Consider the following 25,000-nt stretch of genomic DNA (forward strand, 5'->3'; position numbering starts at 1 on the left):
GGGCCGGTCCCCCCGCGGCTGCCACGGCTCCGGCTGCGCGGCTCGGGGGCGCTGCCCGGCGGCGGCGCGGAGCGGCCGCCGCGCATCCCGCGGCCCCGGCGGAGGCTTCGCGGAGCTCTGGGCACCGGCCGCGCCGGGCCCCGCAGACACGGCGCGGTGGGAAGAGTGGGGCTGGTAATGAATTCCAGCAGAGAGCTGGAGAGGAAGCATTTTTCAGGGATCTGCCATATTTAACATTGACCACACTAAAGATGTTATTAGCAACGGGGAGGTGTACGGGAGGGGCTGGGGGGGGAGGGGTGCACGGAGGGCAACGGGGGATGCGATAAGGGAAAATAGATAATGACACATAATCCAAACCAGAAGTTTGAAACCAAGTTAGATCGCTGAAAAGAGCCACAAACTCAACTTTTTTTTTCTTTCTCTCTTTCTTTTTTTTTTTTTTTTTTAATAGGCTGGGACTGAAAGACAGAGAGATAAACTTGTTAACGAAAGAAATATCCCGCTACCAACAGGGTAAATAAAATAGCTGAAGTGAAACAGTGAAAGAGATGGGGGTAGGGAAATGCAAAGGACGTACTACTCTTTAGAAACCCCAAAGGAAATTGTAAAGTAGGAAATGAAAAGGAGGAGGAGAAACATTTCTGTTGTAAATTAGAGGGAATGAAGATTAGGGGGAGAAAAGGAGGGAAATAGCTGCAGAAAGTCTTAAGTAAAGCACCACTGAAGATTAGCCAAGGTATAAAATATTCCAACTGTGGAAAGAGCGTGGTGCACTCATCCCTTCAGCATGGGTGTGTGAAAGGGAAATGAGTAGGGATAATTACAAATATAGCACATGTCCGGAGGAACCAATCCAAAATAAGAGATAAATTTGGCTGGTGAAGACAGATAGGAGAAAGACTGGAAGAAAACTTAGGAATACTAATACCTGAGAAGAGAGGAAGAGAATTAGAGGAGGAAAAAGTCTCCAAGAGCACAGGGAAACTTAGAGAACCAGCTGGATAGGGAGGAAACAGCTACGGCAGAGATGGGAAGAGAGAATGAAAGTGAGATAGAAAGAAAATGGGAGAGATTAAGGGGAGCAAATAAACCTGGGAGAGGGAACAGTTGGAGCGAATGGGAAGAAGGAAAGCAGGAGCGGAAAACTAGGAGAGAGGGAAGGAGGGACGGAGGGAGGGATGCAGGGAGAGAAGGAAGGAGACAGAGGGAGGAGACAAGGACTGAAGTCTTCCAGCCTGGGGAAGGTGCAGCACTGAGTGAGAGAGAGCTCACTCTGAGGGTTAGGTTAGATTTCCAGAGCTCTTAGAGCTCATCGACCAGCCCGCTGGAGTCACTATTCAACCCGAGTCCCAAACACACGCCTCACTAACTACTTTACAGCCACTTTCATTGATTTTCTTTATCAAATAAACATAATACCCGTTACAGCAACACTTCCTCTTCGCGCAGCTAGAATGCCACAAGCTCTGATTGCTGCATTTTTCCGGCTTACGGTTCCCCACCCTCCACCCCTAAATAAATTGTGTTCTTTCACTTAAATGGTCTAAGACATTATTGCCTGCAGAATTTTTCTGTAATCTGGAAGGTACGCTGCAAGCTAGGCAAATCGTTTAAATTATAAGGTAAAGGGTCCCCATTCCCGTCGCCCTGGCATGAAGACAAAATTTTTCCCCCACAAATTCAAGGGGACCTTATATATTTACATACTTATTTACTGCTAAGTGTTAACTTAGGGGATGATGTCAAAGCGAATGCTCCAGCCTGAAAAAATGCAGGAAAAAAATTAACGCAATTTTAGCACATGCATCTAAACTGTCACTTGATCTAAGCATTTCAGCCACAAAACTCAATTTTATTTAAAAAATCCCCTAAAAGTAGCCCCCTTCAAAAGCTGTTTTTGAACCAGGCTCTTCCATATATGTCAAAGGGCTGTTGAATTATTCATTATTATAATTACTATCATCATTGTCATTATCCCTTTCCATGTGGAAATAATTTTATTATCGTAATTTGATATCTGAAGAATTTCCTGTTAGTCGTTTGATAATCATTTTTTTCTACTGAAAAGAAAAGTTTTGTTTATAAATGAGAGAAAAATATTTTAAATGCTTTTATGTTTACTATAGATTTCCGTTTATCTAATCGATCGGAATGCCAATAAATCGATTAAAGGTTTAGTGTTTTACAAACAACCATTTTGTGCTTTTTGATTTTACGTTCGGAATGATTTTAATAAAGCTAATATCTTCTCTGAGCGTTTGTTCAGCTCAAACCTAATATTCCATCATTTCTATTATTTACAATTGCAATTTAAAGTGTTTTTAATGAGTAAAATAAACACAAATAAAATAAGGAAATAATGTGATTAAATTACTTTGTGCCTGTGGTCAACATATTTAAGCAAAGCCCTTAAAAATCTTGGTGAATTATATGCGATCATACACTGATTGCGGAATATTAAATTAAACTTAGATAAATCCGCATTGAAGGAGGCAGCACCCAATCCTGAATTTATTTCCCATTTTCTATAACAGCATCACTGCGCTCCTCTCTTTGCAATGACAATGTGCCAAATCTAGGCATTTTGAAAACATTTTCCATATGCTTTAACTGGAGACTGATAGACAAAGAAGAAAAGGAGATGGTCTTTTTTCTCTTGAGGTATATTTCCTTTAACTTTTCCTCCAACCTTTTCTGATCTTCATCATTTTTTTAAGCAAAAGTTTGAAAATCATTAGGACCTTTTTTTTTACTTTTTACGGTTTGGTTTTTTTTTTTTTCCTTATCGCATAATCAATTCCTGAATTGTGGAGTTTCAGTTACGCTATAATGCAGGACTATAGAACTGTCATTTCTATACCTTGGCGGATAACATTTTGGGGAGAAAGCATTGATTCATTTAGTTTTCGCTTGCTGCTTTTTGTAATTAAAGATGGTTTTAATTATACTTTTTTTTTTGGTAAGTCAGATCAGATGTGCTGCTTGCTTGCTGGAAGGTTTTTTTCTTTTAACGGTGCTCTTAATTTATGTGTAGTTTTTACGGATAACACAGAGGTGGTGGCTTTTATTTAGCTGTAAAATCCACACGTTTTCTTTGAAAACTTGGCTCCTTGGGCGAAAATAACTTTTTCTGGTTGCTTTATAATCGCTGTTTGTCGCAGAGGTAGTTTAGCATATTGTCTACACAACAAAGATTCCTGTTTTATTGGCAGTGTGGATTGCTGGATTTAGGTATAAATATTTCATAACTTTTCTCTTTCTGCAGTAAGATCGGTAGTTTTATTGGCTTTTTCTCCCTTTTTGTCTGTCTTTCTAGCAGAACTGTTTTATTTCTGAAGTCCCTTTTTGTCCTTTTCCAGAATAGAATGTAAAATTTTTCCCTTGGATATATCACTGCTGGAAATATGCTCTTGGGCTTTCTGGAGGGGATGGGGGGGAGCGGTGGTAAGCGGTCGTTTTCCTTTATTTGCATAAGAGCTGGTGAAGTGCCTGTGAAGTTGGTGAATTGCTATTGTTTGGGGCTAGTCCTGACTGTTTTTGTTTATAAACACTGGGGTGGTTGCCGGGAGGGGAGGGAGGTCAGAGCACTGTCAAAGCGTTGACCTCTGAAAGCCCAGAGGGCGCCTGGCTCCTTCACCCTCTCCTTTCTCTCTCTCCCTCTCCCTTTTTCTTTCCCTTCCCATCCAAGGCCAGGAGCTCAGGTTCAGGGCATTTAATCCCCGCGATCTGCCCAAGAAAGGAGCTGAAAAAGGGCTGTTAAGGCTCCGGAGGAAACGCCGGCAGCAGACTCAGACCTGGAAAGCTTTTATTTATAGTAACGTCCGGGTGCGCGTTTTTGTGCGGCTCCGGCCAAAATAACAACAACAACAAAAAGCCAATCGGGAACGGCACTATTTAGCTCAAAATCTCAGTGAGATGTCTATACTATTCGGCTGTGATTTTTCTCTAAGGTCACTGCTCGTTAGACGCACTTTCAGTAGGTGAATGCCAAATCTGGGGCAGTGAGGGCAGAATTGAAATGCAATGTTATTGTTGTTTTATTTCTTTTTCGAACAAAACTTTCCAGGAATCAGATCGGGGATTTTTGTTTTCCTTTCCTCCTCCCTCTTCCCCTCGTCCTCGGCCCCCGCCCCCAACCCTTTTTAGTGTCTAGTGGAATGTGTTGGGGCGGGGGGGGGGGGGGGGGGGGGGAGGGGGGGCGGTGTTGTAAATTAACAATAGATTTGTATACATGATACCTGAAAACAGAGAAATTATTAATAATAGCCAAACGCTTTGGGTTCAGAGTCAGTTTCATCTCGGGGGGGGGAAAAAAAGAAAAAGACAAAAAGTACAAGAGATTGCTATCAGGTTTAAGTATGTTTTGAAAAGAAGTTGCTGAGTTAAACAAAAATGTTAGTTAACACACTGCCTTTGTCAAATAGCCCCCGGGAGGAGAAGAGACAACAAAAAGGAGAGGAGGTGGGGGCTGGGGATCTGAAAGTGTCTGTAGCTCAGATAAAGGGTCTGTAACACTGAAATCTTGTAATACCTCGTTTCAAACTGAGCTCATCTATAGACTTAGAGAACGCAGTAAAAAGACATGGATCCCCTTTCCCTTGGGTTGGGGTCTGGGGAGAGGAGAAGATGGGGGAAGGGAACGCTTATTAGGGAATTATGTCGGTTTATTAAAAAGGGGAGCGGCTATGTCTGTAATTATGCAGATCCCTGTGCCCCTGTGTGTCCGCAGCGCAGATTTAGGGAGTGAAATGAGCTTGACGGAGAGACGTGGTGTAACAGAGCCCGGTTTGGGCTAGGATTTCTTTGTCTATTAAAGAATGGCCAGTCTCCGGCTCTGGCCCCCATCAGCTCCGTCTCGCCCAGGCCAATAAGTTTTCCTTGGGGCTGAGGTTGGAGGTGGTGAAGGACAGAAAAGACTGAGGGGTTTTTTTTTAAATTTTCCCCCTTCCCTTTCTTTGAAATGTAACGTCACTATCAAGAGCTTTTTGTGGTTTCAACAGGAGGCTCAAAAAAAAATCCCAAAATATGTAACGGTGCCTGCAGGAAAAGTTTGGAGGAGGTGGGCGGGGGGTCCATCGAGACAAGAGGAGAGGAGATGAGAGGTTAGGCGTGAGTCTTCAGGGGCGATCAGCTGAGCAAGAGAGGGAGGAGAGAGGGGAGTGGGAGCGGGAGCGGGAGCCGGGCCGGGCCGGGCCGGGCCGCGCCGCCGGGGAGCCCTCCTGCCGCCCGCCGGGAGCCCCGCACCGCTCCGCAGCCGCGCCGGCCGCCCCGGGTCCTCCGCGCCGGCCGCCCCCAGCCCGCGCCGCGCTCCGCTCTTATCACATCCCACAAACCTGCTGCTGCTGCCTCCCGGAATTAACCTTCTTCGATTTTTCCTAGCTACGTGGCGATCCCCGGGTTCCTTCTAAACTGTTAACACCTCGTAGTGCCTTTTTTTTTTTTTTCCTACACACCCCGCTTCGCGATAGCTACTATTTTTAGGGAGAGAGAAAGCGAGCGAGAGAGAGAAATAGAGAGGAGAATTAAAACGTTAGGAAGGACAGTAAACAGTGGCAGAAGAAACCTTGAAAAATGTGGACTCTCCTCTCGCAATTCCTGCCTTATTACCCCGCTCCTTTGTTCCTTTAGCTGTAACTCAAGAACACCATAAACCTATATCCCCCTCCAAGAAGAGAGAAAGAGGAAAAAAACTCTAAAGCCAAAAAAATAATGACTTGACTGTTCTGACGTTTGGTGTTTTGACATTAATGACATTAATGATATTGATGTTTCACCAGGAAAAAAGCACTAGGAATAAAAGAGGTGGGGGGGAAGTGCGGAGAGAAGAGACGATTTTAAAACTAAATTATCTTCGTTTCCTTATTCTTCTGTGACATTAAGTATACGTGTTTCTGCACTTGAATTTGAAATAGATGTATTGTTCTCAGGTGCTTCTTCATCACATTGTATTTAGTTGTCTTCAGTCTTAGAAAATGTGTTGCCATTCTTCAGGCACGCACTTGAATGGACAATGCATCCTTCTATCTCAGTCCTGTTTCATCTACAATTTAAACCTAAAAGCTCTCTTTCCATCATACTCAATCTGATAACTGTAAACTGGTTTCAGAGATTCCATTTTCACTCTTTGTTTGCATTTTTTTTTCCACCTTGTAAACAACGATGCAGAATATGGCTAGTTTCCTTATTACCTTCATTGACAGGGCGCAGTGCCTGTGGAAATCTGCATACGTGTACTCACATCTTTTTTCATTGATGAGCTGGGGTAATGCTTAGGTGAGGCTTGGAAAAGCAATAAAGTTGCTCTCACGAACCCTTCAGTGCCCCTGACTTTTTCCTTAAGTTCGAGTCTTGGAGATTTTCCTGAAGTTTGAAGTAAGATTTCTCTGGATTGGGGTAGGGCTCCTTCCCTGCTTTATTTGCAGACTCTGATTTTTGGAATAGCTGTACTTTCAAGCTGGTGATGTTTTTTCCCTTTTTTTCCTCCCCTTTCCAAAGACCTATTTTCTTTTTCCCTTTCTTTTTTTCTCTTCTTTTCTTTTTCCTAAAACTACCAGGACCTTCACTCTGACCTTAAACATCTGCTTTTAGACACTGGGTTCCCTGACACTGGCCTGTGCTTCCTTAAGGGCAGCCTTAATTCATCATCAGGTGGGGATTTTCCTATTAGCATTAGTTTCAGTACTTACAAAATGTTCTCCTGGAGCAGGAGGTTTAAGGCCCAGAGAGGTGTCTGTTTCTGCCATCCTGGATTTTGCTGGTTTGTTGTTGTTGCGTGCTTTTAATGGAAGGTTGTGATAAAACCTTCCTGCTGGTTTCTAGTGTTTAAGGCCTAAGACAAGGTTTTGATGTGTATCGCAGGAATCACGAACTTCAAAGGCATGTCAGCTCTAAGGTTATGGTTCACCTGCGCGGGGTCCTTGGTACTGTAAATATCTCTTGTGTGTAACTCTGACTTAGTGACCATTGCTGGTATACCCATTTCTGGAATAGCATTATCAAAAATCTGCACGTGTTCCTGCGGTGTATTTGGATGCTCTTTGAATAGTCATGTTTTTATCTTCAGTAGGGGGTATTTTAAAGTATGTCTATTCCTAGTTTTAGTTAATTATCTTTTAATGAAAGTGTCAGTCATATTCACATCTGCAGTATTAGGTTAAGATAATTAGATTTTCAAATGAGAAGCAATCTTCTTAAATCCCACACAGGAAAATATTTGTAGAAGATTTCGATTTATAATGACATCTGTACATTTTACCCTACTTTTCATCATAATAGTGTGCCCCGCTCCCGCCCCCCCAAGAATGAAATATGTCTGGTAAAATATAGCAGATAAAATATTAATAAAATATCAATACTTGCAGGGAAAGTGGAAGATGATGCATGTATATGCATGAAACCTGTATTGTATGCAAAGAGATTCTTTCCCTGGGCTGATATTTACTTCATTTTGATAAGGGTGTTTACAGTTGATATTGTATATTCTGGTAGGCTTTGCTTTTTACTTTGTTGGTATCTCCAAGCAGTCACATGGAGTCAACAAATAAGGTCTGTTATGTTTTGTGTGACTGCGTGTATGTGGAGTGTATGTGCATATGTGCAAATACGATGTAGGATGTGAGCGCACACATGTGTGCGTTTGTGCGCTTATGTGTAAATAAATCCGTGTTTATCTCTGTATGGGTAGTTATTCCCTATCAGATATATTACCTTTCCTTTTACAGACATGTCATACATTCACTAGACCATTGCAAAAATGGGATGCAAAAATATTTTTTCATTAAATTCCCATTAAAAGAGAGAAAATGGAAGAGAAAGACAGGCAGAAATATCTCCCTGATGAAATAATTAATTTGGACCCGTTTATTTTAAGTTTCCAAAACAGTTAAAAGAGCAAGTCTGCCACCCTCCCGCCCTTCTTTTTTTTTTTTTTTTTTTTTTTTTAATTTTCCCTAGCCATCTACTTTGTGTGCCTGTGCGTGTGTGTCTGTGTTACTAATGAAGTTTGCAGACTTGTGTTTGTATCCATGAGCTCCTTTCTGCTGTCCCTTCTTCTTTGGGCTGGCTCTGTGGCTCCCGCAGCCCCGGCGAGCCCCCGGCAGCCGCGACAGCTCCCGCTTCTCCGGCTCCGGGGCTGCGCGTCATTTGCAGCCCGGAGAATGTTGATCACCTCACTAATTACACCTCTCCCTCTCCTCTTCCCTCTCCTCTCCCTCTCCCTCGCTCTCCCTCTCCCTCGCTCTCTCTCCTCTCTCTCCTCTCTCTCTCTCTCTCATTCCCAGAGTGCATATCGGGAATAGACACACAAAGACATGCGCACTCAACTTAATCAGCCATTTTTTTAAACAGGGCTAAAACGATAATAATTAGCAGAATAAAGACATATCGGATTTTCATTTCCTTTCCTCCTTTTCCCAACCCCTTCACAACCAAACAGCGAGACCGCGGTCGGCACATGCTTTAACAACTCCCGGACCCCAAAGGACCGCTCCATGCCCCCTACTTCTTGCTCAATCATTTTTATTTTCACCCAATAAAGTTGGAGGATTATTTTTTTTATTATTTTTTTAATGAACCTTCTCTCGTTTACTTGGATGTGATCAGCTGTTAAGTAAATAAAGCAAAACAAAAAAGAGAGGCGAAGATCCAGTAGGAACTGCGAGGGGAAATGGAAAGTAAGTTTTTTCTTTAACTTTTATTGAGTAGTTTGTGTTAAATTTAGGTCGAGTATCGATTATCTTTCCAGGCTGATCTTGCACAATCTTTGATATTTCGCTCTCGCTCTCTCTCTCTCTCTCCCTCTCTCTGTGCCTCTTTCTCTCTCTCTCACACACACACACACTCACATCCCCAGATCCCATGTACCTCTCCCCTCTCTCTCTCCCCCCTTTTTCTGCCTGTTTCCCCACTTTTAGGTACAGTATTTGCTCTCATTTCGGAAGGAGGGGCTGCCTTTTCTCTCTCCTTTCTTTCTCTATCTGCTTTTCTCTTTTATTCCGGGCATTATGTTTTGTTTGTGTATTTTTTTTTTTTTTTGTTTTGGTTTGGGGCTGTGGGTTTCGGGGTTTTTTTCTCTTTCGGGCTGTAACTTTCGGATTAAGTGGAGGATCCTGCTCACTTCGCAGAAGAGGTTCAGGGGATGCCCCCCACTTTTTATTCCGCTCTTTTTTCCTAGGGAGCTCGGGGAGGGGGGGGAATACTGTCAGATTAGGAAAGACGTTAGGGCTGTCAGAAGTCATCCCTTGCCAGCCCCTTTAGAGCTCGCACTCTTGTTTCGCAGCTCGGTCCCCCCGAAACTTTGAGGTGCTTTTTAAAGGCAGATTCCGCTCTCTCACCCTCCTTCCCTCTCCTCCCCATCTCCACCCCCCTCGGCCTCTCAAACTTTCGCTTTCGGGCGAGGGGAGAGGGGGGTGCCAACAGGGCAGTGGGGACCCTGACTGCGTGCGTGTGTACAGGAGAAAGTGTGGGGTGCTTTTACCCCTCTCCCCCCCACCTCCCTTCTCCCCCCTTTTCTTTTGCAGGTAGGTTTCTCAGGAGCAGAGGCAGGGTGGCCGTGCGGGCGTGTGTGTGTGTGTATGTGTATGTGTGTGAGTGTGTGTGTGTGCGCCGGGGGATCGCGCTGCTGGCTGCCGTCTCTGGCAGCAGGAGGAAGAGGAGCCCGTTAGGAGCGCGCCCTGCGTCTCTGTCAGTTTCGCCGCGCGGCGCGGGGAGGCGGCGCGGCCCAGCCCGGCTCGGCTCGGCTCGGCTCGGCTCGGAGCGGACCCGCCCGCGGGGATGTGCGGCTGCCGCTGCCTGCGGGCGGCTGCTGGCGGGGCGCCGACGGAGCCCGCGGCATCCCCGCGGTGCCGAGCCGTGCCGTGCCGTGCCGCTCCGCAGGAAAAGCTCCCGCGGGCAGGGTCGGGGACTGCTTTCAGCGAAGCCTTTCTGAGATTTTTGAAGGGGAGGTTGGTTGTTTTGCTGGACAGGCGTCTATTTTATTTTTTTTTAACCGAGGGCTAAGGTGTATAAAAGGACCCCAGCCAACAGACAAACACACACACACAAAAAAAAAAAAGAAGAAAAAAAAAAGAAAAAAGAAAAAAATAAGGTCATAAACAACGAGCCGCAGTTCGGTTCCTGCTCTCTAACTGCTCGTGGCCAGAATCAAGTGCATCCCTTCCCATCACGGCGGCTAATGGCAGACGCGTCCCTGCTTTCCCCTCTTGCCTGACATGAAATTTCCTACAAAATTGCTAATAAACTTTCCCCCCATCCGATGCCAACTTACGGCGGTTCCCCTCCACACCTCCCCTGCTGCATCTTCTGCCCCCCCACCCCACAGCGTCCCCAGCAGCGGCAGCAGAAAACATACGGGTTGGTATTTCTTTTGTTACCTGCGAGCCGGGCGGCCGGGGGTCTCTCATCGGCTGCTTAGGGCACTGGGTCCAACCGAGAGAGGAGCCACATCAGTCGGGTTCAGCCTGTTTCACCTCAGCGCCGTCCCGAGGAGGCTTTAGCCACCATTCAGTAACACACCCTCCTCCTCCTCCTCTTCCTCCTTAGGTACCAAGGCAGAGATCGCAAACATAACACCCCCTCCCCACCAAAAAAAAAAAAAAAAAAAAAAAAAAAAAAAAAAAAAAGCCCAACCAAAAGACAACTTGCCAGGCTGAAGATGGTGGAGATTTACATTAAGCCAGACACAGGCAGGTTCACTCAGGAAGTCTGACCATCCCGTTTTCTGACAGTTGCATTTCCTCGGCTCCATTCCGTCCTCCTCTTTTTTTTTTTTTTTTTTAATTTTCTTTTTATTAGCCTTGCTCCGGTTTTATCAAGGATTATGTAGTTGGCAAGAGGAGAGCGAGAGAGTGGAAAGAGAGGGCTCGGGTGCTTTTGGGGTGGCTGCTGTGAGGGTGTTTTTTTTGATGGTGGTTTTTTTTTTTTCAATCGTGTTTCCCCTGGATTTGCAGTGGCTCGATCCTTAGGAGCGGTGGTGGAGTGTTTAAAAAGATCATATGTAGCATTATATTTTTAGTTTGGTGGTGGATGGATGGAAGAGGTAGTGAGAAGCCTTTGCAGCCCTGCCTGTTGTTGGTTAGATTGAGGCAGAGACTTGGCTGCGATTGGGACGCGACTGTGACATGGGCATCGATCGCTTCCATTGAGAGCAATGCAAAAACACAGCCTGGGTATGTAACACTCTCAGTGCCATCAACACTTGTTTTACTTTATATTTGCTGGCAAAACTGACAGAACGATCCGGACTGCTTTTCTTTGAAATAAGGACTACAAACATTTGGATGGGAAGGTGCACAGAGAAGATTGTGGAAATAAACGGGGGGTTGAAGGTTGGGGGGTGTGTGGGGGGAAGAGCCTTAATCATCATTGCTCCACTTCCTATTCAACTGCCTGTATTTAAGGAGTTTCTCTCTTTTCTCGACTGGGGGATCCTACTAAACTGGTTGAAATGAAAAAAAATCAGACTATCAACCTTGAGGGAATATCTGCTAGTTTTCAGGGTTTGCGGTTTCAGCCGGTAGGAAGGCACACAAAATAAAAGATGGCTAGCCAGCTGTTTTAACCTCTTGCACCTGGCTCCAGAGCTGGGGCTCACCAGGATTATTCAGTTATTCGTGCTATCTGTGCTTGAATATTTATAGTGTACGATCTAGAGATCCACACAGTGCATTGTAGCATCTCTTTATCCTTTAGTCGTGGGCTTTTAGGACTTTGCCAACATAAACATGTATTCAATAGTTTTCATTTTTATGATAATGAACATAGAGGGTCAATGAAATATAGAGGGAAAAGTCGTAAATCTGCAAAAGTGAAACCTACCCAAGGAACAAAGAAAGGTCAGGTAAACCATCTGTGTAAGTCACAGTAATAGTACCTGCTGTGTGGTTTATGCAGTGATACTGCTTTATTATTCTCTAAAATGAAAGTTATCCGCTAGATCAAGTTAAAACTAAAGGAAAGCTGTGGAGATGGTAAATGGCATTGCATGCATCTTTCAGAATAGGGTGACAGTTGTATTCCTCAATTTTTGAATAGTTTAGGTTTATTTGTAAAGATGGTGCACCATCAAAGAACATATAAAGAGGGCTGAGAAAAAAATCACTGTTTAATATTGCAGAATTTACTGCTTCCATTCTGACCATAAGCCTAAATTTACACAATGAAATTTGATTATCTCTAATAACAATATTAGATCCTGCACTGGATGGATGAGAATTGAGGTGGTTTTGTTGATTGCAAGGGTTTAATGTTGCATTTCAGAATCTGATGTGGTTTAGCCTCCCTTCCATTAACTGGAAAACCCCTGAGGTTTTACAATTATTTCTTAAAGATAATACATTTAAGATTGCATTGGTAGGCTGAAGAAAAGTCATAAAGGCAAGAAGGGAAGCCCTTAATAACTCTTGAGATTCAGACATGTTCAGCAGTTAGATTGGCTCTGACTTCACCAAGGGTCGACAATGTGTCATTTCCATGAAGCCAAATTGCCCTCTGCCTATATGATATTAATGTGCAAATCAATATTTCAGGGATTAAATTTCCCTTCTTCATTTTTTATGGTTTCTACCTCAATAAGTCTCAAGTCTATTAGAAGAGGCTGGATGATTTAAAATCTTTCACTTCAGAATGGCTTGTCGTAGCCTTGTTTCACAGACTGTTTTTTGGATTTTTGTTATAAGAGACTAAAGGCATTCCAGAGAAGTTGATAGTCAATATAGGGACATGCTCACTGTTGTAAAGCCCTTGTTCGATTAAGAGCTAAAAAGGTATTGAAAATATAATGTATATGTTTATATAATATATATACATTCTACTGCTTTAAAAATATTGTGTTAATCACCTATTGATTTATTTCAAAATCAATTGAAGCTCCTTTCTTATTAGTGATTTGTTCAGCATTCTTCAGCCTTGTTGTTAATTTTCTTAAACAGCATGCATGAATTAATCTGCTGGTAGAATGTGTTTTGGGTTTTCTTTGAAGCATGTTTAAAATCAGGGATTTTTTACCTATTTAAGCTAAGCCAAGTGGTGTGAACAGTTTAGTATTGTGGTAGAAGCAGGACACTGTTTTCTGCCCTTCAAATTCAGCATTGTTTTAATGAAGCTAAGGGGCATTTTATGATTTCTGCTCAGATGCTTATCAGTAATGTTTATTAAGAGTTTCCATTGAATATTCAGGATCAGTTAAAAATTAAAATGGAGCTATCTGATCTGGAAGGAAACAATACATGACAGAAAATTTAAGTCAAAATATGAGGTTATGATTTTATCACATAATCTTGGGAAGGCCCTACTGTCTATCATTTAGTGTTGTTTTATAGTCTTAGACCATCTGGACCAAGTTCCGCACAGCTGCATGAATTTCATATGTGATAGAACATTTTTTCCATTCAGTGTGAAATGTTCCTTCCTAAAAACGTACACCAGACTCGCTTAATTTAGTCTGCTAAAAGAAATGCACATGAAAAAGGACAAAAGGCTCTTTAATCTCTGCAAGCTGTTTGTTTTTCTTCAAGATTCCTGTCTGTTTGGGTTTGAAAAGTCATGTTTATTGAGCAGATGATTCTGAGGTGTGACATTAAGATAATATATGATTTTGTGGTAGTTTCTGCTCTTCTAGTTAATTTGCAGATCTACTTTTTATGCCTGTCAAAACACAGTTAATCTATTCTTATTTACAATTAATCTCGATAAAATTAATCTTAACTATGCCTTAGTCAGTAGCTTAAAATATCTAATTATATTCAATTAACTGCTGTCATAGTAATTAACACTGCTTAATTGCCTCTGCGTATATTTATGTAAAGCTCATTAGTTACTGCTTGCTCTTTTTTCCTTTTCTCATTCCCATTTTTGTGGATCTGAGAGCACAGATGTAAAAAGCAGTCTAGTTTTTGACTATTCAGTTCTTGAAAACCCTGTGACAATAGCAATACATGTGTTTGTAACCTGTTATGTGGGTAAATATTTGTGTTTTCATATGCAAAAAGGCTACCAGAGCTGTGTCTCTAAAGAACTTCCAATCCAGCTTGCCCCCCCCCCCCCCCGTCTTTCTCCTACCCCACCACATACAAAAATGTTTTCTAGCCTGTTGATAGAAATATGAGAAGCCAGGTTAAGCTTTGTGTTTATAAATGAAGAGCTTTTCTGCATCTGCCTTAGGGCTGTACCCAGAAGGCAGAGCCTTGCTGCTCCAAATTCATTCAAAGGGTTAAAGACTTGGACAAGGTTCAAACTGAGAAGCGCCCAGGGAAAGTGCATGTGAATATGTACAAGTTTCATGTAATTAGTGCTTAATTATATTAACATATGCAAATTGTCAACTTAGGAGCTTGTTGAGCTGGCAAAGATCAGCCAGGCACAATTGCTGTATTGTTCTGAAACAATAATGGATTTCAAGTTGGATTGTGAAAACACATAACTAGCTATCTAATTTAACTCATACCATGGTGAAATTTCATTAGTCTCCATGGAGACTGGTTTAATTGTGCTGACTAATGTTCTGGGCTGCAGAATGTCCTAAAAAGAAAGCGTTGTTTGCCTAATCCACCTTACAATGACACTTGTTTGTACATGTTTCCCTTGTGTGAGAATTTGCATATGCAAATAAATAGTTTCTCTGCCCCATTTGTCATGGCTGTTCATTACCCATGAAGAGGACATTGTTACTAGGCTGTTACTGAGTCTCCCAAGACAGGATAGTGTCAACCAGTCCAGCCACATTCTTTCATAATTTGTTTCTGATTAATAGACCAGAGTGAGGCTCATTCTATTCAGGCCTCTGCAAAGGGAAGGTCAGTTCTGTCACTGAAAAGAGTTTCCGCAGCAACTGAAGTTTTTTCTCTCCCTCCCCCTCCCCCTCTTGCTTTGGCTAAAATAATCATATTTAAAATAATATATTCTTGCTCTAAGGAATACCACCACTAATAATCTCTAGTTTCCTAAAGCAAAAGATAGGAAAATAAAGGAGATTCTGGTATTGGAATATTAATCCTGTTTTTGACAGAAAGGTAAACTGATATAATTGCTTTTCAGTCGAAGGAATGGGGGTTTATACAAGTGTGAAAGCATCGGAAAAGGATTAGCATTTTTTTGCATAATGAAAAGCTCTGTTGAATAGGGCACTGAATGGTTGACTGAATGACTGAGATGAAAGGAAGATGAAAATGCAGGCTCCTCTTTCTTTTTGCCTATGTTCAGCTCTCCCTAAAGTTATGTTTGTCCAAGACTTGAGAAAACAAGCAGAAGCTCAGATTTTAGCAACTTGCTAAGGTGCCCCGTGTTTACAACATCATGTGAAGTAACACGTACAAGAACAGTGCAGTGAAAGGATGAGAAACACAGGTTTGTATGGAGGGGAGCTCCAGAAACATGACAGGCAAACCAAATATTGACTATTGGGTATCGAGGATTCCCAGCACTTTGCTTGGGGGAAAGAAAGAGGGAGGAGGGGGGCCGGCAGAGAGGGAAAGAACTGCTTTAAAAGTTGCCAATGGAAATTATGCATCAACACATAATAATCTAATAAAAGTATGGTATTCAAGGAAGCGGGGTTTAGTCAATATCTGTTTTAATTATTAAACTGTTTCTCTTTTGGAAAAAATTATGAATTCTGACTCAGTGCTAAGTGTTTAAGTGGTATAGGAGCCTTGCTGGGGAAAAAATTACTCTGTTCGTTTGCCTTTGAAAACAGAGAAAGCTTACCGAAATAGCAATTGATACATGCACGTAAGGAGCGGGGTTTTCAGCGTGACTGCATCAGCGTTGTTTAAAACATTTGAATTCTGGTAGATTCAGGTGGCGAGAAAGGCCTTGGCCTCCTTCTGCAATCAGTGCTGGCCCCCTCTGCCTCCAGCGGGCTCAGGATCAGGCCCCCAGCCAGGGCTGCAACTGGTTAGCTGTTGACAATGTGATCAGTGCTTCTAATTATGTTCTCTCAACAGTAATTAGGGCAGTTAAAATACCATAAGTGTTGAGCCACTTTTGAAAGTGGGAAGTGGTTCCTTTGTACGTATGTAAATCAAATGCAGTGTGAATAATTATTTGTATGTGTGCATATTAAATAGGATCTCTTTTTTTTCAGGTCAACATAATTACTGATTTAGAGCTACTGTGGAAAACTGTTGGTAGTTAGACTATATATTAACTTGTTTCAGGTATTTTTTTCAATTTGCAGAGCATTTATTTGTAAATGCTTGTTAGTTCAGTATTGGGCTTAATCTGATAAAATTTAAACAGTTGGAGATGCCTCTAGGAAATTAGGATTACTTATGGATAAATGAAGTAAAACTGTAAATGTGGAAGGTTCTTGGGAAGAATAAAGTCACAAAAATTCTCTCTTTTCAGGCAAAGATAGAGACCTTCTAGGGGGTTTTAGTATGTTTTGCTGCTAACTTTATGAAATTCCTTAAAACTTCTTTTAAAGGAATAGGCTTAGGGTATATTCTGTCATTCTGTGAGGATCTTATTAGTGTATTTCCATAAGAAAAATGTGTTAATTTAAAAAATAAATTAATTTATATTTTAAAATATTGTTAACCAAGCACCATGTGTTGTCTCTGGCAAAGTTCCAGCCACTGTAGAACTGGATAACACATGGGTTAATAATAACTTATGTGATGTCTGCATTCTTACTGAATGGGCAGAAACCCAGAAGGCTGAGATACGGGAATTCAAGATTGTAAAGAATAAGATATAACACAAAATATGTTTATCTTAACAGATGCACAGATAGGAGAAACTAAGACACATATGAATTGCTTTGATCTAGTAGGTAAAACAAACCTAGTAGATTCTTTTTGGTTGTTGTTGAGATTTGTTGTTTTTGAAAGGGTAATAAACAATTTATTGATAGTGGTATTCAGCAGACCTGTAGAGATAAACTGGTTTTGCATAAATAAAAGCAGGAGGTTTAGTCTTTAACACGTGTCACTCTTCCTTTTTTTAGTAGTCACTCTATAGCAGTTTTATACCAATATTTTCATTATTACTGCAGCTTTCGCCATGTTCCAAACTAACCAGAAAAGTTTGTACCAGACTGAAACATGGCAGGCTTGTTGAGGAATTACTTTTTCTGCTTAAACAAAATATTCTGAGGAATGGTTTAACTAAGTTATATGATCAAAATAAAAGTTTGCCATACCAAAACACTCTGTTTTATGTTGACATTACTCAGAATGAGCTTTCAATTTAAAAAAAAAAAAAAAAAAGGAGAGAGCAAGAGATATATTTAGACTGTAATTTGTCCAAATTATATTTTATTTGCCTTTGGTATTTTTGAGAACGTTTTTAAAGACACTGAGAAACTGGGATCTCTTTACAGACAAATCTAGCATACTTTTTGTACTTACTGTGATCTGATCAGTTGTCCCAGCTCCTAAGAAGGTGTTATAGTCCTTCAGGTCAATAGTTCACAAACTAAAAGCTGTATGTACATCATAGACCATGGTGACTCTGAAAACAAACATTTACCATGTAGAGTGCAGCAGTGTCTGCAGAACAAGTGATGCACATACTAGATATACATTTAAAACTGTATTTAAATAGATAAACATTCTGTTTCTGCAAGAGAGAATCCTTACAAAATGCCTGAGTTGATGTGTGCCTAGGACACATAAAACCAAAAGAACCAGATTCTTACCATTCACCTCAAACTAAATCAACAATAACTGCTCTGAAATTAAAGGAGCAATATGGGTGTAAAACTGGCAAGACTGGCAGTTTCGATATCAGTAGATAAAGAATCAGACATGTAGTTACCAGTTGACAATAATCCTATAAAATCAAATCAAAAAGGTTTCATCTCCTCTTTTTATACTACAGTTTCCATTTTTTAAGATGATATGCTTAGTGTAGAAGGCACCAGAGGGTCTGTAAGAGGTTTTCCAGAGAGGCTGGAGCGCGGGGTCAGTTTCCTTCCTTTTACCATGTAACAGCAGAGCTGAGGATCTGTGAGAGGCTGAAGCTGCTGAAGGCTTGCTCCTCCCTGTTTTGACACTGAGGCTGCCTTATAAATTCACCTAATCTGAGATGACAAGGCACCTGTCACTGGTAGTGCTCCAGTGTTTGGGGCACTGATGGAAACCTGGAGTAATCCCAGTTATTTCCACACTTGTTCCAGAAGATGGTAGTGTAACAGATAAGAATAATCTCTTTTTCATAGCAAAAACATTACTTCCTTCTTTCCTTTCATTTGTTGAGGAGGTTCGCTTGATTTTTGGTATTCAGAGGGCCAGAGCTTTCATAAAAAGGGAGGAAGGAAAAGTGTCCTTGGATTTGCCAGGTGTTACATTACAGTTTCCAGTGCAGGTGGTTTTTCTGCGTGAGAAACTATGACTGTCCACCTTCAAATAAGCTTCTCCTTGTTTACTACCTAACATTTTACATGCCTTCCCCACTCCAGAAAACAAGGTTCTAAGTGAAAAGTGGTTCCTAAACAGGGAACTTACTCCTGTGGGGTTTACTCAGGTCCTTTTCTATTTTTTTTTAATTGAAATATGGTTATTGATTTTGTTTACAGCACCAAGGGTTTAAATTAAAGAAAATGTAGCATTTCTAAAATAAATTATTTAGCTGTATGGCATATGTCACCCCTCAATTCCTCAGTTCCTTTGAGTTTTATGAACCAATCACCAAAAAAATCGTTTTCTTTTCCATTGCATTGCAGCCATCTCTGGAGTGGGAAGTGTCACTCCATGCACGCAAAACCACGAACCACTCTGCTGCAGCACAGCAGTGTGCTTTGGGACTTTTTCCAGCAATAACAACTGATTTCTGTAGGGAGGGAAAATATGATTTCTCACTGGGTCATCAGCTGGTGCACTGGGACAGACATTTTAGTTCCAGTATCACTGGGGTTTTAAGTCCCAGCTGATCTGGCCTGTGAATTTTTCTCCTGCTTGATGGGTGGTTTCTCCAGTATTGTGGCAGTTTCCAGTTTTGACTGAGGGCCTCTTCCAAAGTCCAGTGCTGCACCTCATCTGTTTCCCCAGGTTTGGGTCAGGCCCTTGCAAAGAAGAGTGTCATCTACTGAGGCACCTGCCGCAATTCCAGCAGCGGCAGGTCAGCGCTGCCAGGCAGCAGCCCCCTGGCCCCGAGGGGAATGCTTGCTGGAATCACAGCTTTTTCCCGAGTGGGTGGAAAGGCAACAAGAGACAATGGAGTAAAAAAATGTTAATATTTAAATATAGCAGAAACTGCGATCTTGACAATAACTCAGCTACTACAGAGTCAATTCAGCCATCTGGAGATGGTGACATGTCAAAAAGGGGGGGGGGGGGGGGGGGCACAGAGGGGGGGTGGTGGCGGGGGGAGAGACCTTAAAAATGAAGGATTTCATTCCATGTTGAAATCTATTCTCCATACAGGCTACTGCTTTAATATTGAACAGCATAGGTCTCTGAATGGTTTTGTCCATCAAAGACCTATATACTGAAACACCTAATGTCTTTCCACAATTGGATTCTAATGGTCATGAACCAGATTTATTTGGCCCAGCACAGAGTTTACTGTTTAAATCAGTTTGTTTTTCAATGTTATCATTATTTAAAAATAGATTTTGAGGCTGTTTGAATTTTTAAAATACATTCAATGGTAATGATTTATAAATGTTCCTGATTTCAGCTGTAGCTGTACAGAAGGGTTGAATCTGCTGTCAGCATATTTTTTACATGATTTTAATAATTGGAGGAAAATATATTACATATCTTTTAAGTTCATTTAAAAATCTGTGCAATTTAAACAAACACTGAATTGTGTAATGGTTTGTCTGGGAATTACTTAGGCTGCAGAGCGTAATAATATTTTATTAGCTGTCATTTGTTTTCAAGGAAGAAAATGGTGATTTTTATGTTGCATGTTACATGAAAACTTGGCATTGAAACAGGACAGTTCCCAAATGTGAATTTCTTAAAAAGCTGGGACTGGAGTTGCCCAAAAGGTGAAGACTTGAGAAAAACTGGGGTAGGTAATTTCTTTCCTGAAATGAAGCAGGGTACAGATTAGGAGCCATTAAGGTTTGCCAGGAGTTGCTGGTCATAGAAGCCTGTTTAAGTGCTCACTGTCAACAAGGAAATCATGGGCAGCACTTAAAGTGGCTCACCTCTGATTTATTCATAAACCTCACACGAGCACTTGGCTTTGTTCTTGCTCTGGTAAGGGGGAACTGATGCCAATAAGAACAGGAATAAAGAGCTTCTTGCATGGTCCAAAAGTGAATAGCACTTTATCTCAAAGCATGACCTCCATTCCCAAGATCTGTTGTGTTACAGTTGACTCCGCTAGATGTGTATTCTCAGATGAATTGCTAGAATACGTTACAACAAATATATACTTTGTAAACCCTCTAGATGTAACAAGAACCATGTAACTGGAACTTAGGTTCTAACTTGACAGAAAGGTTGTGGTATTCTTAGGAAACTGAGAGATTTCCGTTTCAGACAGGGCTTTATGTTGGTGTTTTTAATGTGAGTCAGAAAACAGTGTGATTATGTGGCTGTGATTCAAACAAAAATTTTATATTCTTTAAGGGATTTATTTGAGAAACATATTTTGATAAAAGCAGACACACAGAAATGTGAAATGATTCAGAGACTAAAAAGGAAAAAAAAAGGGTTGACTTTGTTTTTAGGCATATTTGATGGCTGCTGCTTTATTTTTGTTTCTCTAAAAAAGGCAAAGTAGTGCTCACAGTCGCAATGGGGGAAGGGACCTTTCGAAGACGGTCAACTGCCATGTTTGCACTGGGGCAGAGGTTGAGTACAGTTACTTAAATCCCCAGAGAAACATTTAGCTAACGCTAGACTCTTTCTGATCCCGTCCGAGTCTGGTTTTCTTTCCTGCTTTTTAATGAAGTTTGTTTGTTGCTATGTTTAGGTTATGTTTTTAAACTGACTTGCATTTTCACAACAGATTTGACCAAAAGAGTCATAATGGAAGACAGTGATGAGAGTTAATGATATGTCTTTGATAAAGCAGTCCTCGTGTGCAATCTGATCACAGCCATCAGCTCATTTGTCATGGCTGAAGTGAAAATGTCAGGACCAATGAGTGTATCAGTGCTGAAGGGGGCGAAAGGGCTTTTGGAGACACTTTTGTGCTGGGAGTGGGCCATAGCTTAGATGCAGCTCTAGGGAAATACTGGGATTAGCCAACTCTGTGCACAAATCCCTAGCATAACAGAATTAGTTGGGAAAATGAGGTTTGTTAGGGAAAAAAAATCTGTAGAACTGCTCTAGGCTGCAGCCCAGGAACTATGAAAAGCAGTAAAGCATTTTATTAAAATAATTTTAGCAATGTGAATGTGCACACATTCCAATGAAAACCACAATCGGTAGCCAACATATTAACAAAACATATGCATTTTGCATATGTACGTGGGTTTGCTTCTAGAATAAAAAAAATACAGTCTTTGCAATCTTAAAAGAAGGTTTACTGAATTTGACATTGTAGAAATTAACACAGCATTTAAATATGAACTGATGCTGATGATCTTTTTGCATGGGTTAGTTCAAATAAAATATAAGGGTAGTCTCCCTGCTGTAGATGCTCGAGGTGTAATTCATACTATAAAAACATGCTGATTGCCAGACTGGGATTCTGGTATGGCTAGCCTCTTCTCTCTTTGCCTAGTCTGTACAAGATGCTTTTGAAAAATATCACTGTAGGCAGATGTAGGATAACCTATTGAATATGCCTGCCTTGGCAAGATTGCAAATGCAAATTTTTTAGTCCCCCGAAAAATAAGATTTAATATCCTTTACAGTTTTTGTTTTTGTTTTGTTCACATTCATTACAATAACTCTGGTTAATTTTGGCAGCCAATTTCCATTCTGTTTTTTAACCTTGATATATTCACAATTTCAGTGGTATCCTTCATCAGTGAATCCTACTGTCTAACCCCTTTGCCCCTCTCATCACTGGGTTTTAATTTGTCACAGCTTAGCTTTCTTGGAAACCTGCTAATTGTCTTCTGGAAAGCTTTATCTTGCTTCCTGTTACATACCTAGGAAGAGCAGGGTGCTTTTCCCGCTGCATTGTCCATAAAAATGCTGAATCATTAATTCTTTCAGGTGGGCATCCTACTTGCCAGATCTGTTCAGCTCATGTGAACCAGGTGTTTAATCAGGTAATCCCATTACCTGCACTTTGCCAGCCCAAGAGGAGTCAGTGGGCGCGAGTTATTCCATCTTCAGTGTGTGGAGAAGTTACTGAGAATTGTCCTAATACTAGATGTGTTTAGCTAATTGTCTATCTGGCTACACCAGTTACTAATGGGTATTTATCTGTGGAAGGAATATTTACCTGTGTTCAGTACTACAGACCTGGGGGTTTTGGCTTTACAGATGCATGCTGAGGGGGTTCAGTAGACTGCCAGCACTGGGCTATGAGCAGTTTTTCCTTTGTTTGGTGCTGCTACAAGTTTACCATATTTCCTTTGGTTTTAATGGAAGGCTGAGAAGAAGATTAAGTTTGTTATCGGCCCCGTTGTATCACTGATCTGGTAGGTGTCACCATTACACAAGGCCTTCGAAAGGGAGCAGAGCGTGTCAGTAGACAGCACCAGCCCACACTGTGCTCTGGATTATTAGCCTGTCTGCATCGCTACTGTGCAATGCACAGTGTTTGTCCATGGAAAGCTTTCACTTCCTTTTCCTTTCCCAAAACTTGGGCATAAATCTGGGAGCAGGCAGAATTAGTGCACATGCTTATTGGAGGGGGTGGAGAGCAGGGGATGTGTGGCAGAGCCTTAGGCTGTGGCTCAGATACCAGGCAATTGCCTCTGGGAAGCCCAAGTTTCCTTGCAGCGGGCTTGCAGCTAGCATGTGAAACTACCTTTTATGCTCATGGGCTTCAGGCCCATGGTCCTTCTGGGCCTTCTCATGCTATGAACGTGGCCACAGGGACTAAAGATACCAGGTAACCTTGAGTTTGGCTTAGAAATATGTAATAAAGCGGCAGCCACCACCCGTTAAATCCCAAACACTTCTCTGTTTATGCGTGTCAGTGTGAGTGGCAGCAGCAAAGTAATTTATTTAATCTAGCTAGTACTTATCTTTGTTAGAAGTCACCTGCAGATTTCTTCCATTTCATGTACTGTGATTTGTCCTTTTTCAGATAATGTGCTTGTACAGCCTTTTTTTTTTTGTTTAATTCTATTGATTTACAATATTGAAGTGATATATCTGATACCTGTTTCCTGCACTTTGACTGTGTGTAGTCAAAGAAGCTGATGGGATTCTTCCCTCCCTTCCACAAGACTTTAGCTGTTTTAAATGTATAATTATAATTGCATGTCATTTGATAGCTGCACTAATTGCTGCCAACCATTGTCTGTTTGCACTTAATGCTGAAACCTGATCAACATCCTGCTTTGGTTGATGTTTGGTGGTAAACTTTAATTAACTCTTATTGCATTGAAGAAGAGCTCAGTCTCTGTGCTAACTAATCATTTACCTTCATTATGTCCTGACAGCTCCACTTGTTCCTGGTACTAATAGATACACCAGTCAGTAAATAAACCTGCAAACCTTCATGCCTTGAAGTTGTTCCACATTGATATTTTGTTGCTTAAAGTATAATGGTGTAAAGATAATTATTGCAGTTAGTTTTGTATCTCTGCTTTTCCAGACACTGATCTCAAATTGCCTTTTTCATGCCAGACAATATAATTTTAATAGTAACTGTAGATTTAAGATAACATTATTCCTTCGGCATACATGCATCTTTTGAATCAATACAATTAAGCTTGTCTCCTGTTGGAATTCTTGTAATTATTTTTCTTGAAATACTTTTCCTGTAATGATATTGAAGTTAAAGTAATCAGGTTACTGGCAGATCATGTAAAATTCAACTCAAAATTGCTGGCTGCTTGATTTTAATTTGTCTGACATCAAGTTTGTTTGAAAAGGGATAATATGTGGTTAAACCAAGGAGCTTATAATTATGGTTGACATTTGTTTGTTTATAATGAAATCTAATTAAAGTTCATACATTTTAAAACACCAAAGTTAATTACTGAATTGCTCACTTCACTTATGCACAGCAGTCAAATTAACTTGCAGAACAAAAAAAAAAATGACAAAAGACTATGCATAATAAAAACAAAATGCCCAGCTGATCTTGGCAATACGAAACAAATTTGTGATGATAATATTCTAGAAAAAAATGCTTTACTAATAACTAAACTGTTTAAAAAACATCCTGTATTTTCACTGAGCAGGCTGATTTTAATACAGAGTAGTATTTAAATGTTTAACAAGATTTACAATACCACTGTTTCTTCTTTTCATTCCAGATCCATAACTAGAGGAGTCTTGTAGTCTTGTAAATCTGCTCAAAACCATGATTCTTTGTTTTGTTTTCATCAAGACTCTTTCTGAACTTGTCTGGAGTTGTAGTATCTCCCCAAGACCTGGAATGTTTGCTTGACTACCTGCTTTGTGGTAACTTTTAGAAAGATAATTGCAGCATTTTTAGCATGCAAGCAAAAAAGTACGCTAACATTTATTTCAGTTTGTTTTGAGACAACAAAGAGGTTAGGTGAATACTGTAGAGCCATTCTGACTCCCCAGTCATTATTTACTAGTTTTGCAATCCATTCCTACTTTGCAAATATGCTGACAGAGGACTCATCTAGACTTCAGTAAAATCTCAAAGTTTGTGATAATTCACACTTTAAAAGATTATACTACTCTATTTTACATCATTAAGGTATTTTTAATATACTTACTTATGTTAATATTACAATTTGTTAAAATAGACCTGGGTTTAATGAAGGAAGAATCTATATTTCTGTAATTTTTCCTTAAAAGCTGTGAATGCAAATTATCTCTTTCATAGTATGTGGGAACAGGTGACGCATCCAGGCAGCGTTATTTTTTGTGAAGACAATTAGGATTAATTTTTAGCTGTTTCTATTTAATTTAGTTCCATGCGAGTTTAAAACAACATCTAATGTAAACTAACTTTGGTCAGCGCTAAAGAGATTAAATGGTGAAAGCTT

At 40.9% G+C, this 25,000-nt stretch overlaps 1 protein-coding gene and 1 long non-coding RNA gene across 8 annotated transcripts in view; one reads left to right on the forward strand and one right to left on the reverse strand.

Annotated features, from left to right (window-relative positions):
* The window catches only part of LOC113944911, a 31,574-nt gene extending 20,999 nt beyond the window's left edge, over nt 1–10,575 (reverse strand). Inside the window, exon 1 of the long non-coding RNA XR_003526883.1 lies at nt 10,374–10,575. This is a non-coding gene — a long non-coding RNA (uncharacterized LOC113944911). The remainder of the gene's footprint in view (nt 1–10,373) is intronic.
* The window catches only part of ZFHX4 (zinc finger homeobox 4), a 149,556-nt gene continuing 132,505 nt past the window's right edge, over nt 7,950–25,000 (forward strand). The window contains exons 1-3 of one of the 7 annotated variants that reach the window (XM_027638587.1): nt 10,680–11,168; nt 15,199–15,342; nt 16,082–16,154. The gene's annotated coding sequence lies outside the window, so the exon portion shown is untranslated. The other 6 variants (XM_027638585.1, XM_027638588.1, XM_027638586.1 and 3 more) reach the window with 6 other exon arrangements.

Source organism: Corapipo altera, unplaced genomic scaffold (assembly GCF_003945725.1).
Source record: "Corapipo altera isolate COAL_440 unplaced genomic scaffold, ASM394572v1 49, whole genome shotgun sequence".
Lineage (NCBI taxonomy): Eukaryota > Metazoa > Chordata > Aves > Passeriformes > Pipridae > Corapipo > Corapipo altera.